The following is a 15,178-nucleotide window of genomic DNA, read 5'->3' as shown; positions in this document are numbered from 1 at the left end:
TAGATGATATAAAAGGGGAACAGTGAGAGTTAAGAGACTGTTGGTTAGAGGAGAGAGAAGAGAGAAGATGGGTGTCTGAGGGACGTGCTGCAGCAGGTCCCAGTGATCTGGGCTGCTGGCACGAGAAAGACCAGAGAAAGAGACTGACAAGATTGATAACCTGGTGGGAAGCCAGTTGAGAAAGAGAGAGAACCCTTCCAGTCCAGAGCGCAAAGTACAGGGCCCGGTCCCCGAGGTTGATTGGATCTTTATGTCTGGCAACAGACACCGGAGGAGTAGTGAGCTGCTAATGCCTTGCTCCCATCATAGACTTGGGGCACAACAGCAACTGGATAGAGAGCCAGGACGCAGTGAGGAGTCCCCGAAGCAGGCTACAGCTGTCTGTCATACAAGTAATGACTAGGATCACCTAGAGAGAGGCATTCCAGGGTAACTAAGTACTGGAGTGCTTCGCACCTAAAGGCGCATTGGAGGAGTGAAGGTACATATTGGCGGAGTGTGGAAGGGAGAATCCTATCCTGCCTGGAGGTTGGCTGGAGCCCTGACCTGGAGAACACAGTACGGAGGCAGGCAGTTGTGTGATCTGCAAACAGTGAGTAAAGCTTTGGAACTGCATACTCTGGTGTCCTCCAGTTATTCACTACACCTGGGTACCAGCAGCTATACCATTCTGTGCCTCTCCTCATCCACTGCACCTACACTGCCCTGGGACTACAGCTCCACCTGTGGGGAGCTACACCATATTTGCTGCACCACACCATCAGTCTCAGTGGATCTGTATGCCGCGTTGGCCTAACACCATATTTGCCAAATACCACGGGTGGCGTCACAAACTATTCTACCATTAACTACATCACCGCCATTGATATTGGGCGCCAAGGGCCACGGACCGGGTCACCGCTGCTGTGACACATTCCCGCCTTGACACCGGCCCGGTACCGAGTTCCCGACAGCCCTGGGAGGGCGACCCAGATGAAAGCTGGCACTAACCTAGGGCACCATGTAACATAAAATCCAGAAGGCACAATTTCATCAAGAAAAAAAATCTGACTTTCCATTTTTCTCTATGCCATATATAATCGGCTGGCTATACATTATAATAATATAATAATGATCTTTATTTTTATATAGTGCTATCATATTCCGCAGCGCTTTACAGTTTGCACACATTATCATCGCTGTCCCCGATGGGGCTCACAATCTATAAGTATGTCTTTGGCATGTGGAAGGAAACCGGAGTACCCGGAGAAAACCCACGCAAACACGGGGAGAACATACAAACTCCTTGCAAATGTTGCCTACATTGAGGTGTAATTAGCTCCCATACCGTACAGAAAAGTGCTCACACTGAAGTATGGTAATCTGTAAAGAAATAGGAAGCTTCCGCTCAGTACAGGGGGGGAAGCCCTGCTGGCAAATGCAGGAAGATGAAAAAGTGGATGACACAGGGATACCACAACAGAGTGGGGCCAGAAGATTGCGGTGTCTGGCTTCACGAACTCCTAGACTGATTAGAATTGCTTCACCATCTTATTAAATAGTGCAGGTTTTTCCCTTGCTGGCAGAGCAAGGGTTAATCAGTTCAGTTGATTTTCTGGAGCTCTCCAACCTGAATTATCTCAGGTGTTCAGTGCTGGCCACTCTCTTCTGCTACATATGCCGTCTACTGTCACTTGGAAATTGCCAGTTCTTACTATCTGGTTAGGAGTCGGAGGTGAAGTTCGTGTTTGGAGAAGGCTTTTGGAGAGTTGTTCAGGAGATAATTGCATGGCGTTTGTTTGGTGTACATCCACATCCTCTTCTATTTGGTTTCACCTGCCTATACATCCCCTGTTTTCCACTAATGGAGAAAGTCATTTTCCCTATCCCATCATTTGTATTGGGCATCTTAAATGCCATTATGATTCAGTGGTTGAAAGGGGTTAAAGTTTATTTTACAGACAGACCACCCCCACCCCCCTCCATGGAGGTGGTATAACAATACCAGTGATGAGCTGGGTCCGGAGAAGGAGGCTATATTCCCCTAGTTTTGTCCCTTGGTGTATGTTTACATAAGGGATATCAAATAATATACTTGTATGTGGTTTGGTCCCGAGGATCCTGTGAGGACTTTGGGCGCCCAAACCTTCCATCATCTACACTTCTTTGACGCATCTATATATAGCATCCACAACAGTGCCACAATGCCAGATTCTATTACTGTCCTGGGAAGCCTGCCCAAGCAGCAAAATATTGTGTTTGGCAGCACAGAACATCTGATACTAATTACTGCCCGGACGTCCTGTGCCAAGCGCTCTGATAGCTCCCAAAGAAGTTCCGGTGCAGCACCACTGTTACTCTCTAAACTTTTCCTCCTGGCTTAATAAGATCTAATCAAGGCCTACCCAAAATAACTATGAACATGCACCAATGTTAGTGTAAATAATATGTATATGTAAATGTTATTACGATATATATACAGTAATGGCCAAAAGTTAATATTTGGTTGCACACCCTTTTGAATAAAAAACTGTAATCAGTCACTTCCTATAGCGATCAACAAGTTTTCTACACATCTCAGCTGGAATTTTAGACCACTCTTCTTTTTCAAACTGCTCCAGGTCTCTCTATTTGAAGAGTTCTTTCTCCTAAGAGCAATTTTAAGATCTCTCCACAGGTGTTCAATGGGATTTAGATCTGGACTCATTGATGGCCACTTCAGAACTCTCCAGCGCTTTGTTTCCATCCATTTCTGGGTGTTTCTTGAAGTATGTTTGGGGTCATTGTCCTGCTGGAAGACCCATGACCTAGGACACAAACCCAGCTTTCTGACACTGGGCACTACACTGCAACCCAAAATCCTTTGGTAATTTCATGATGCCTTGCAAACAGTCGAGGCATCCAATACCAGAGGCAGCAAAGTAACTCCAGAACATCATTGAACCTTCACCATACTTGACTGTATGTACTGTGTTCTTTTCTATGTAGGCCTCATTCCATTTGAGATCAACAGTAGAGTGATGTACTTTACCAAAAAGCTCTTTCTTGGTCTCATCTGTCCATAAGATGCTTTGGAAGAAGAATTTTGGTTTACTTAAGTACATTTTGGCAAACTGCAGTCTAGCTTTCTTATGTCTATGTGTCAGCAGTGGGGTCCTCCTGGGTCTCCAGCATTAACGTTTAATTTCATTCAAATGTCGATGGATAGTTATCACTGACACTTATGCCCCCTGAGCCTGCAGCACAGATGGAATTTCTTTGAAACTTGTTTGGGGCTGCTTATCCACCATCTGGGCTATCCTGCGTTGCAACCTTTTATCAATTTTTCTCTGCTGTCCACGTCCAGGGAGATTTGCTATAGTACCATGGGTTGCAAACTTCTTGATTATGTTGCGCACCGTGGACAAAGGAACATCAAGATCTCCAGAGATGAAATTGTAAGCTTGAGATTGTTGATATTTTTCAAAAATTTTGGATCTCAAATCCTTAGACAGTTCTCTTCTCCTCGTTCTGTTCTCAATGTTTAGTGTGGCACACACAGACACGCCACACAAAGATTTAGGCCGGAATCACACTACCATGTGTGATGCGAGAAATTCGCACGAGTCTCTCGCATCAACACCCGGCACTGCCGCCGGCACTCAGGACCGGAGCTGCAGTTGCATAGAAATACATGCAGCTACAGCTCCGGTCCTGAGTGCCGGCGGCAGTGCCAGGTGTTGATGCAAGAGACTCGTGTGAGTTTCTCGCATCACACACGGTAGTGTGTTCCGAGCCTAAGTCTACTTCTCCCCTTTCTATCTGGTGTCATTTTCATTTTGTCCACACTTGTTACTTACCACACGTGAGTTTAAACAAGAATCACTTGCTTGAAACAAAGTAGCTTACCCACATTTTCTTTTTTAAAGGTGCCAAAAATGTTGTCTGGCCCATTTTTGGGGTTTAGTGTGAAATGATGTCCAACTTCTCTTTTTTTCTCATTTTTTTGTGTTGTTCCAATACACACAAATAAACATGTATAACAAAACATCTGCATTAATTTTGTGGGAGAAATATTTCATTTTCTGGAGCCATTTCAATGGTGCCAACACTTTCGGCCATGACTGTATAAGTCTATGTATATGTAAAAAATAAACCTATAAACATCCCTATGGATGTGGGTGTATTAGTATGTATATGCAAGAGTAAATATACCTATACATGTGTATATCTTAATGTCTATGTATGTGTATGGTTGTATGCGGATGTGTAATAGTGTGTCAATGTGTATATGAACTGTATATTGAAAACTATGCCTATGTATATGTAAAGATATATTCACATGTCCGATTATCCTATCCATTTCTATTCTCCGTTTAGAAAAGATAAATGGGATTAACATCCTGTGCAGTCTTGTTTCAAATGGAAGCATTGATTTATGCTGGGTCTCTCAGGTTTCCAATTTTTGTATAATTTTAGACTGGAAAAAAAAACCTGCATGCAAAACGTTTTCTTCTATTCTAAAAATAAACAAAAAGGTAACCAGAGGAACACCACATAAATCAATGTAGCCCCCATACTTCCATTATAAAACTTGAATAGACAAGACGCTAATTCAGTTTCTGTTCTGTCCTAAACAGAATGGAGAAAAGGAAAAGCTAAATAGACGTGTAAGCAGATTATGAATATATCTGTGGACATGTACAGTAACTCAGGATAGACTTGCAAATCACTTCGAAATGTTGCGAGGTATAAAAGAAAAAGGAGACAACTAAAAATGAAAATGCAGATTCCTCGTGGGTGGAGATAATGGAAGGGAGAAAGAATAATGAAATACTGATTGGGGTTTGTGATAAGTCTCCGAATATAATGGAAGAAGCAGAAAAGATGAGAGAAATAGATGAGCCAGCGAATCAGGGAGAAGTGATTATTATGGGGGACTTCAACTACCCTGGTATAAACTGGGGAGCAAAATCCTGCAGGTCCAGCAAAGGAAACAGGGTTTAACAATAAAAGAACGTAAATTACCTCTCACAACTGCTACAGGAATCAACAAGGGAGAAAGGGGGTTATTTTGTAGAGGGAGCTACAGAAATCCAAACTTTGCGAAGGCTAAATTCCTTCAGCTAATAAATTATCTTATTACCATAAACTAGCAAATGTCCTTAAAAACAAAAGAATATAAGCACACATAGCCAATGGCACTTTTATACGCATCCTAAACAGGACCTGTGCGCAATACATACTGTATAAAGCCACGGTCACACTCAGTATTTGGTCCGTTTTTTCCCTCTGTATTAGTAAGCCAAAATCAGAAGTGGGACAGTGAGAGAAGTAGTATAAGGCTATGTTCACACGTTGCATTTTTACAGCATTTTATTATGCTCACTTTAAGCTGCGTTTTACAGTACCAGCAAAGTCTATGAGATTTCAGGAATCTCATGCACACATTGGGGCTTTTTTTCCTGACTGATTTGGAAAACTGATGCATTTTTGCAAACTGCAGCATGTCATTTCTTTCAGCGTCTTTTCTGCGTATTTGCAGTTTTTTCATCCATAGGAAACAATGGGTAAGCAGAAAAAGGGAGCAAAAAAAACCCCACAGGTATCAGTATTTGCTCCGTTTCTATTACAAAAACCTAAGGAAGTTAAATCATCTTTTTTTTGGCCACTAAACCTTATCAACATACAATAGAGACACAAAAAAATCAGCAAAACCTACTTCTTGTAAGCAGTTTCTTTTCTACCAAGACAGCAGGTTCTCTCTACGGAAAAAAAAACAGCAAAAATGCAATGTGTGAACATAGTCTAATAAAAACACGTCACCACTTCTGCATTTTTTACCCACTCCTGCTTTTAGCTTACAAATATTGAAGTAAAAAAAACCTCACCAAATACTCAACATGTGCACGTGGGAAAGGACTCACTTTTCAGCAAGAAAAAAATAATGTTGAAAAGTGCCTGCGTCTTATAGTCCGGAGGCAGGTCTCCTGCCACCCCTGCAGTGTCAGACCTTCCCTGCTGTGTGCTGAATGATGTGGGAGAATGCTCAGAGAGCTGCTCCTCCCCCGAGGAGCACAGCGATGCATACAAGGCCATCAAAACCTTCTCTCCCTGACAGACACTGACCTGTCTGATAAGTGCAGCACGGAAAAAAAGGGAACACACCGTTCTTCACTCTGTAGACGCTCTTCTGCTCAAGCGCTAAGCTCTTAAATACATATCCTCTGGCCACTGACCCTCCTTTATCCCCTACTCCTCCCGCACGTCAGGAAAGCTCCAATGTCAGTGGAGCTCCGATTACAGTGGAGCTGAAGTGTGAAGTTCACTGCAGAGCAAACTGGGGGCTTCTGCAGAGAGAGTTGGACAGTATAAGAGCTGTGTTAGTGTAAACTGGCAGAATAGAGGCCACCTAATCACCTAAACATAAAGCAGCAGAGACCTGAAGTAATGGATGTGCAGTTACATTAACCCCTCTACTTCCTTTTTCAACCTCCATTCACAAATTGCAATTTGAAATGGAAAACTGACTGTTCTAAAGTTATTTAGGGCTTGTTCACACGATGTGTTTTTGCCGAGGGAAAAAAAATGCAGTGCGTTATATAGTACCAGGAAAGTGAATGACATTTCTGAAAGCTCATGCACGTGCTGCTTAATTTTTCCTTGCAGATTTGAATAATCGTTTATTCCAAGCCTGTGGCATGTCACTTCTTTCAGTGCTTTTTGCATCAATTTTCACCCATTCAATAGAATGAGAAAAAAGCAAGTATTTTTCACAGTTTTTCCTGCCAAGACCGCTGATATTTGGTGCAGAAAACTCTGCAAATACTCAATGTGTGAACATCCCCCGAGTGTTACCTCACTCTTTTCCTACTTATTAGATAATTGTGGACGTCTAATAACTTTGAAATAGTTTTTCCCTGTTTTCCTTTATCTAAACATTTGTGTGTCCTATAGTCTGGTGCGTCTTATAGTCCAGTGCGTCTTATAGTCAGAAAAATAAGGTATCCTATGGGAATAAACAAGCTTTAAATAGAAAGATGCCACTACGGCTAAACAGAGCTGTAAGGGGCACAATATATAACAAAAATAAAGAGTTTAGAGAATTAAAGCAAGAGGGAAGTGATGAGGAATTAAATAATTATATAGGGAAAAATAAATTGTGTAAGAAACAAATCAAGGCAACAAAAATTTAGACACAAATTAATTTCCAAAGAAAGTAAAAATAAACCAAAAATATTATTCAACTACATAAATAGTAAGACTCAAAAATGATCTCTGTGAAATTATAGAAGACAATGAGGGAAAAATCAATTGCACACCTTCTCTAGAAGAAAATCCCATAACATTACATAATCAGGGGTACGATAAATTCTCTATTAAATGTCACCTGCTTAACCGAGCAGGAAGTACAGTGCAGCCACAAAAACACTAAAGTAGAAAAATCCCCAGGCCAGATGACATAAACCCCAAATTACTGTAGGAATTAAGTACCTGTGATAAACAAGACCATTATTTCTAATGTTCAAGGATTCTATCATACCAGGGACTGCACCACAGAACTGGGGCATGGAAAATGTGGTGCCAGTATTCAAAAAGGAGACAAAATCTGAGCCTGGAAATCATAGGCTGGTAAATTCAACCTCGATTTTCAACACAATTTTTGAGGGTTTTCTAAGAGATGATATCCTGGAGTATCTTGATAAAAGTAACCTCATGACCCAACATCCTAGCTTCCAACCTTCCCGGATTCAGCTGGACTGTCCGGCCACGTCAGAGATTTTGTACCGGTTCCTAATACTCACCCGACATCTTCATCGCTCGGTAGCTCCTCCTCTGTGGGGGGCAGGGCTGCATCTCTGTGCTTAGTGTAGAAATTAAATTATATATTCATCCTTTTACTTCTCCTGGGATTGGGTTTTTCTGGGACTTAAAACACACATCTCCATGTTCTTAGGCAGCAGCTTTAGCTAAGAGTCACAGCCAATGACAAATATTGGAGAATTTGGTAATCTTGACCTCTATTGAAGGAAGTGGGTACAAGTATTCAGACCCCTTTACATTTTTCACTCTTTGTTTCATTGCTGCCATTTGGTAAATTCAAAAACACATTACCAGGTAAGTAATACTCGTGTTTTTCAGTCATCCATGACGGCACCATGAGAGACTTTCAGAGACTTGTAGATTCTACGGAGGGTTTACAGCCTGCAGCACCCTTCTCCCGAATGTGAGGTCAGAGGAGGCAGATAGATCCAACCTATAGTGTCTGAAGAAAGTAGAAGGAGAGGACCATGTGGCTGCCTTACAAATCTGTTCAATGGAGATATCTGCTCTCTATGCCCAGGACACCGCCATGGCTCTCGTGGAATGCGCCTTCAGACCTGGAAATAGTCCTACCTGCGCTGACATAGGCTAGCTCTATGGCTTCTCTCACCCACCTCACTAAAGTGTGCTTATGTGGCGCTCCTGAGGCTTCAGTCGCCACAGAGGTACTGCACCTCCTAAGGTGTGGTACCCCACCATCCAGGTAGGGTGGGAACTCCCTTTCACTTTCCAACACCTGCACCCCACACACAGGATAGTTCAGCAGGGATCCATCCATGCTTTATGCTGGAAAGGTCATAAGGTGCCTTTTGTGGTCTCTGGATTCCTAACACGAGCGGTGCTGGGGAGGCGGGTGGAATTAGCTATTAAAGAGAGGGAAGGTGTAGGACTTCAGGTCAGTCAGTCAGTCAGTCTGGGGTGAGTCCCAGAGAAGGAAGTCACTCAGACAGGAGTGAGGATCCCTGGAAGAGGGATGGAGGAAGGAGTGCTGCAGCTGCCTCAGTGACCTGAGCCAGCTGGCACGGGAAAGGAACAGAAAGAAAGAGACATAGACTGGAGACTACAGATTCCATAAGAGAGATAGAACAGATCGGAACGAAGGAGAATAGAAGGATGGTGGGAAGCAGGTTGAGAAAGAGAGAGAACCCTTCCAGTCCAGAGCGCAAAGGCCGGGGCCCGGTCCCCGAGGTTGATTGGATCTTTATGTCTGGCAACAGACACCGGAGGAGTAGTGAGCCACTAACGCCTTGCTCCCATCATAGACTTGGGACACAACAGCAACTGAATAGTGAGCCGGGACGCAGAGAGGAGTCCCCGAAGCAGGCTACAGCTGTCTTGTCATACAAGTAGAGACTAGGAACACCTAGAGAGAGGCATTCCAGGGTAACTAAGTACTGGAGTGCTTCGCACCTAAAGGCGCATTGGAGGAGTCGTTCAGTACGGTACATATTGGCGGAGTGTGGAGGGGAGAATCCTATCCTGCCTGGAGGTTGGCGGGGGCCCTGACCTGAAGAACACCGTGCAGAGGCAGGCATTTGTGCGAGCTGCAAACAGTGAGTAAAGCTTTGGAACCGCATACTCTGGTGTCCTCCAGTTATTCCAGCACCGCTACACCTGGGTACCAGCCTCTATTCCATTCTGCGCCTCTCCTCATCCATTGCACCTACACTGCCCTGGGACTACAGCTCCACCTGTGGGGAGCTTCACCATCTTTGCTGCACCACACCATCAGTCCCAGTGGATCTGCATGCAGCGTTGGCTCAACATCTTACTTACCAAACCCCTCACACCGGCACGGTACCGAGTACCCCGTTGCCCTGGGTGTGGGGGCAACCCACTTAGATACTTTAATGCCCTCTGCTTTCTCCAGGGTTTTGTCATTTCTAGATAACAAAGAAGGCACCTCCCAACATCCAAGGTATGTAAACTTTCCTCCTTCTGGTTACTGGGACTAGGACAAAAAGATGGTAACACTATCTCCTGAACCCTGTGAAAACTCCACACTACCTTTGGGAAGGTAAGCTGGATCTAGCTGCAAGATTATCCTATCTTCCATGACCTGTGTATAAGGAGGGTCTGCTGACAATGCTTGCAAATCAACTCTCCTATGGGCTGAGGTGAGAGCTACCAGTAGGGCTGTTTTCAATGAGACTACTTTGGCCGAGGCCAAAGTTAATGTTTCAAATGAACTGCGTTAATGTTTTCAAAACCAAATTTAGGTCCCAAGGAGGGGGTCTAGGTGAGGGAACTGAGCTGGACCTACTACAGGCCCTAATGAATCTGGCCACCCACTTATTATTTGCAAAGTCACAATTATATACGGCCCCTATGGCTGAAATCTGTACCTTAACGGTACTAACTGCTAGGCCCAGGTCCAACCCCTTCCGAAGGAACTCAAGTATAGCTACTAGCGGGACCTCCCCTTCCCGCACTGCCCCCAAGAAGGATAGGAATTTTGCCCAGGTCCTCCCATATATCCTGGTGGTTACTGGTTTCCTGCTACTAAGCAGGGTGGAAACTAACTGAGCAGCAAACCCACTTTTCTCTAACAGTGACCTTTCAAGTTCCAGGCTGTTAAAGGCAGCACGGACATCTAGGGCGGAGGAAAGGCCCCTGGGATAGGAGATCCCGGTCTTATGGAAGAATCCATGGGTCTGATATCGACATTGTCCTCAGCCAATAGAACGAAGGCCTCTTTGGCCAAAACGGAGGTATCAAGATCACTGTGGCGCTGTCCTCCCTGATTTTTCTTAAGACTGAAGCGATGAGGCATATTGGTGGAAAGGCGTAGAGTAGACCTGGTGTCCATTTCATCTGAAAAGCATCTACTCTGTGAGGCTTGTCTGCTAGATTCAGGGAACAGAACTTTCGGACCTTCCTGGTGCTTTTTGAATCAAAGAGATCTATCTGCGGACGACCCCGCATGGCTACAATCTGCTGGAACACTGACTCCTTCAGGGACTACTCCCCTTGTTTTAGCTGATTGCGGCTTATAAAGTCTGCCCTTATGTTTTCTGCTCCTTTGATATGCAGAGCCAACAATGAGAGTAGGTGCGTTTCTGCCATAAGAAATATCCTTCCTGCTATTGTGGCGCCCCCAGGAGTATGGTCGCCACAGTGGCTTTGCCTTCCTACAGGGGATTTAATGCCAGGCTTGGAGACAATGATGGATCTCTCTCACAGTCAATCCATACATGCAACACAGTTCCACTCCAGGCCAGCAGGGGGAACTCTGAACCAGGATTGAGGGGAGGGGTGCTCCCTGAGGGCCAAGAGGAAGGAGTGGTTAGATAGTCTGGGGAGGGTGAAGTGTGCAGACGTGTGGAAAGAAGCTGGAGGTTGAGCTAGGAAGTGTCATGATCACGTGTGTCAGGACGCAGATGTTTCCGCAAGGCGAACCCATGTGACACACGTGACCCTGGATACACCGCCTCCAGTGGGGCGCATTTAAATAATAAAACGTGCAGGTGGATACGCCGCCTCCACCTGGCGAATTTGGGTATTACACGTTATACATAAAATCTGGAAACCCCGCCTCCAGTAAGGCGAACTTAAATAATAAAGGGGAACCTGGGAAACTTTAACAATGGTGGGCCCTGCGATAGGGAATGGGGGACGTGGAGACCTCCTAAACTCCCCTGAGCCAGTGTCCCTGCACTCCTTACATTCCCTATACAGGCTCCGAACCTGTCGCCGCACGCGTACCTTAACGCCCTTGCTCACCCTGACCCTAAACCCTCACTAGGGAATGAGTCGGTGCGGAGACTAATCCCACCACTGCACTAATAACACACATGAGGAAAGAGACAATACAGGGGAAACACCACTTAGCTTTGCTCTGTTGCGTGCGCTCCTAGCAACAGAGCCCACCACCTGCGTGCGTCTTCTCCTCCACCCGGATCCATCACCATAACAGGACCCTTAACCTTAGTGCAGCCTTGGAGCAGAGTCCACCACCAGTTGCAGCTGCTCAGCACCAGAGTCCCAAGGATGAGTTCAGCTTCTGACACGAAGTCGAGCATGCTTGAGTCCAGCTCAGCGGCCAAGTCCCACATGGTGAGTGCCACTCTCCATAGTCGCCACTCCACCAGCCCATGCAGACACTTCCCGCTGACACCATCACTGCGACCCCACCACGCCATGCCAGCCCTTCGTCCAGACACCATAGCTGAAACACATCCCCCCTGGCTAAGCTGCGCAGGACTCCTCACCAGCTCCATCCTTCCTGCAGGCTCTCCAACTCAGAGTGAAACACAAACTCACAATATCACAGCCCGTGATTGCACACCCCTAGCACACCTTTATAGGGTGTCACACCTGATCCCTAATTAAGTGCACAAAAACCTAAAGTGCAATACACCTACCCACCGGGGACAGTCAAGACAACTTGGAACTTTCCAAAGTAAAAAAAGTTCACCCAGTGCTATATAAAACTGTCAGATCATGACAGGAAGGAGAGCTCCCTCAGCTGAGAGCGCACGAACTGGAGCCTGGTCTCCACGGCTGTACGGATATTAAAGGTCCTACAGCAGATACCAGAGGAGTAGGAGGCTGTAAATGCCCTACTCCCATGTAAGACTTGAGGCTCAACAGCAGCTTGGATAGAGAGCCAGGACTGGAGAGGAGTCCCCGAGAGAGGCTACAGCTGTCTGCCGTGCAAGTGAGGTTCTTGGGAACATCTGACAGGAGGAACTCTAGAGTAACTAAGTACTTGAGTGCTTCACACCACAAGGCGCTAGGAAGGAGACTGCACAGCCCATCTGTGAGAGAGAATCCCTGAGTTGCTTCCAGGCTAGCCTGCTCCGTTACCATCTGTAATCAGGACCCTGGACTGCAGTAAAGGTACAGAAATTGCCCCCCGCTGTGTCTTGTCTGCTTCCTACCCTTACGGCACTGCTACATCACCGTGCCAACCATCTCCACACTGCCCTGGGACATTAGCCCTGCCTGTGGAGGGCTATACCATCACTGCTGCACCATACCATCCGTCCCAGCGGAGCTGTCTGCAGCGTCGGCTTAACATCTCCCTTGCCGAACACCACAGGTGGCGTCACGAACTATTCCATTACACTATTACATTTCCCCATTACTTGGGCGCCAAGGGCCACGGACCGGGTCACTGCTGCTGTGACACATCCCACTGACACCGGCCCGGTACCGAGTACCCCACAGCCCTGGGAGGGCGACCCACTATCGTCATTAGGGAAAGGGACCAAGTGCCCACTTGATGATTTATATACGCGACTGTGATCCGATTGTCGGACATTATCCTCACATGATGACCCTGCAGATGAGGTAACAAACCGTTCAATGTTTTTTCTACTGTCAGGAGCTCCTAACTGTTTGATGAGAGCAATCTCTCTTCCCCTGACCAGGTACCCTGTAGCCAGATAGTGTCTAGGTGGGCTCCCCACCCCCAGGGACTGGCGTCTGTTGTTACTATTTTGGATACTACAATCATCCAGGGCACTCCTCAGAGCTAAATCTATGTGCAACCACCATCTGAGGGACTGGATGACCGTCTGCAGGAGCCATAACTTTCTTTCCAAGCGACCCTGCAAGGCCTGTTCACTTTCCAGCACACGCCATTGAAGCTCTCTCGTATGGAACTGGGCCCATTTCACTGCTGGTATGCAGGCGGTTAGGGACCCCAACAGCGACATTGCTTTCCTGAGGGTCATTCTTGGATCTGCCACTGATGCTCTAATTAGACCTCTGATCTTTCCTACCTTGTTTTCCGGAAGGTGACACTCCTGTGTTACCAAGTCCAGTATTAACCCTAAAAAGACCTGCGTTTTCTGTGCCTGCAATCTGGATTTCTGCAGGTTTAGATGTCACCCCAGAGTCTCTAAAGTGTCTCTGAAAATTCTGATCTGTTCCTGGCAATGTAAGAGAGAATTTCCCATGATTAGGAAATTGTCTAATAAGGAAGCACTAAAATGTCATTTTCTCAGAGATGGGCAGTCACTTCTGATATTACTTTCATAAAAATCCAGGGTGCTATTGCTAGACCAAACGGGAGAGCCCTGTATTGAAAGTGCCTTATTTGTGACTGTATCTGCACTGCCACCCTGAGGAATCTTCGATCTTGCTCGTGGATGGGAACATGATAGTATGCGTCCTTGAGGTCCAGGACCGCCATGTAACAATGTAGAAAAAGGTCCTTCATCGCCATCCCCACCAATTCCATCTTGATTGATGGTATAACCAGGAATCTGTTCAGGGCTTCCAGATTTATAATAGCCCTCCAAGACTTGTCTGTTTTTATTTTTTATCAGACATTGTGTGAAATAGAACCCCTTTACCCTTAGGGGATTTCTTCCAGCACATTTTTTCTTTTAGTGAAAGAATCTCCAAGGCCTGTTGCTTTTGTTGAGAAGGCTGCAGCGGGTTCTCTACAAATCTCTGCGGTGATGAGGTGTGAAATTTTAGTTTCAAGCCTGATTTTATAATTCTGAGGATCCAGACACTGGAGGAAATCATTTCCCAGGTCGGAAGGAAGCATGAGAGTCTCCCTCCTACCTGGGAAGACAAGTCATTGGGAAGTCTTCTTTTTATCTCGGGTGGGTCCTCCAAAGAAGAACCCTCTTCCCTTCCTGGACTGTCTATCCAACTTGTCTCGATCCCTGTATGACTGCCTGCTGGATCTGCGTCCCCTCCGAAAGGACCTATGAAACAAAGGAAAGGGGGGCCTAGGAAACCCTTTCTTCTTATCCCCAGCTTTTTCAAGGAACTCATCTAGGGCTGGTCCAAATAGGAAGCTTCCTTAGCAAGGGAGGTTGCAGAGTTTAATCTTGGCCTGCATATCTCCTGGCCAATATTTCAGCCACACTGCTCGATGCCCTTCATTGGTCAAAGCCGCTGACCTGGCTGCTAATTTCACGGAGTCCGCCAAGGCCACTGACAAGAATGCTGCTGCAGCTTTAATGGTGGGAACAGCCGCCAAGATGGTGTCTCTCGGAACTCGCTGCTCCAGTTGGTCTTCCAGATTGTCCAGCCAGACCTTTAGGGATCTAGCCGTACATGTATCTGCAATGGCTGGTCTTATTGCTCCCACCGAAGACTCCCATGCTGCTTTTAGAAAACTATCTGTTTTCCTGTCAAGTGGTTCCTTCAATGAACCTAGGTCTTCAAATGGGAGGGAAGATCTTCTTGAAACTTTGGAAATGGCAACATCCAACTTCAGGGCCTTATCCCAGGAGGAACATGCTTCCTCGTCAAACGGATATCTTCTCTTAAGGTTCATGACCCCCTGTGACCTTCTGTCTGGCTTCTCCCACTCCCTCTTTATGAGGTCCTGAATTTGCTCATTTATAGGTAATAATCTAAGCCTTTTCTTCCCTAGGCCTCCAAACAGCAGATCTTGAGCAGATCTTTCAGGTCTCTCTTCCACTAG

The 15,178-nt window shown here is 45.9% G+C and overlaps 1 protein-coding gene across 1 annotated transcript in view; it reads right to left on the bottom strand.

Annotated features, from left to right (window-relative positions):
* The window catches only part of IKBKE (inhibitor of nuclear factor kappa B kinase subunit epsilon), a 131,222-nt gene that overhangs the window by 105,824 nt on the left and 10,220 nt on the right, over positions 1-15,178 (bottom strand). The gene's annotated exons all lie outside the window — the stretch shown is intronic.

This window comes from Dendrobates tinctorius, unplaced genomic scaffold, assembly GCF_039654945.1.
Source record: "Dendrobates tinctorius isolate UK_male_01 unplaced genomic scaffold, ASM3965494v1 ptg000098l, whole genome shotgun sequence".
In the NCBI taxonomy this organism is placed as follows: Eukaryota; Metazoa; Chordata; class Amphibia; order Anura; family Dendrobatidae; genus Dendrobates; species Dendrobates tinctorius.
Note: the sequence above shows the minus strand (reverse complement) of the source record. Positions and strands in the feature narration are given on the sequence as shown.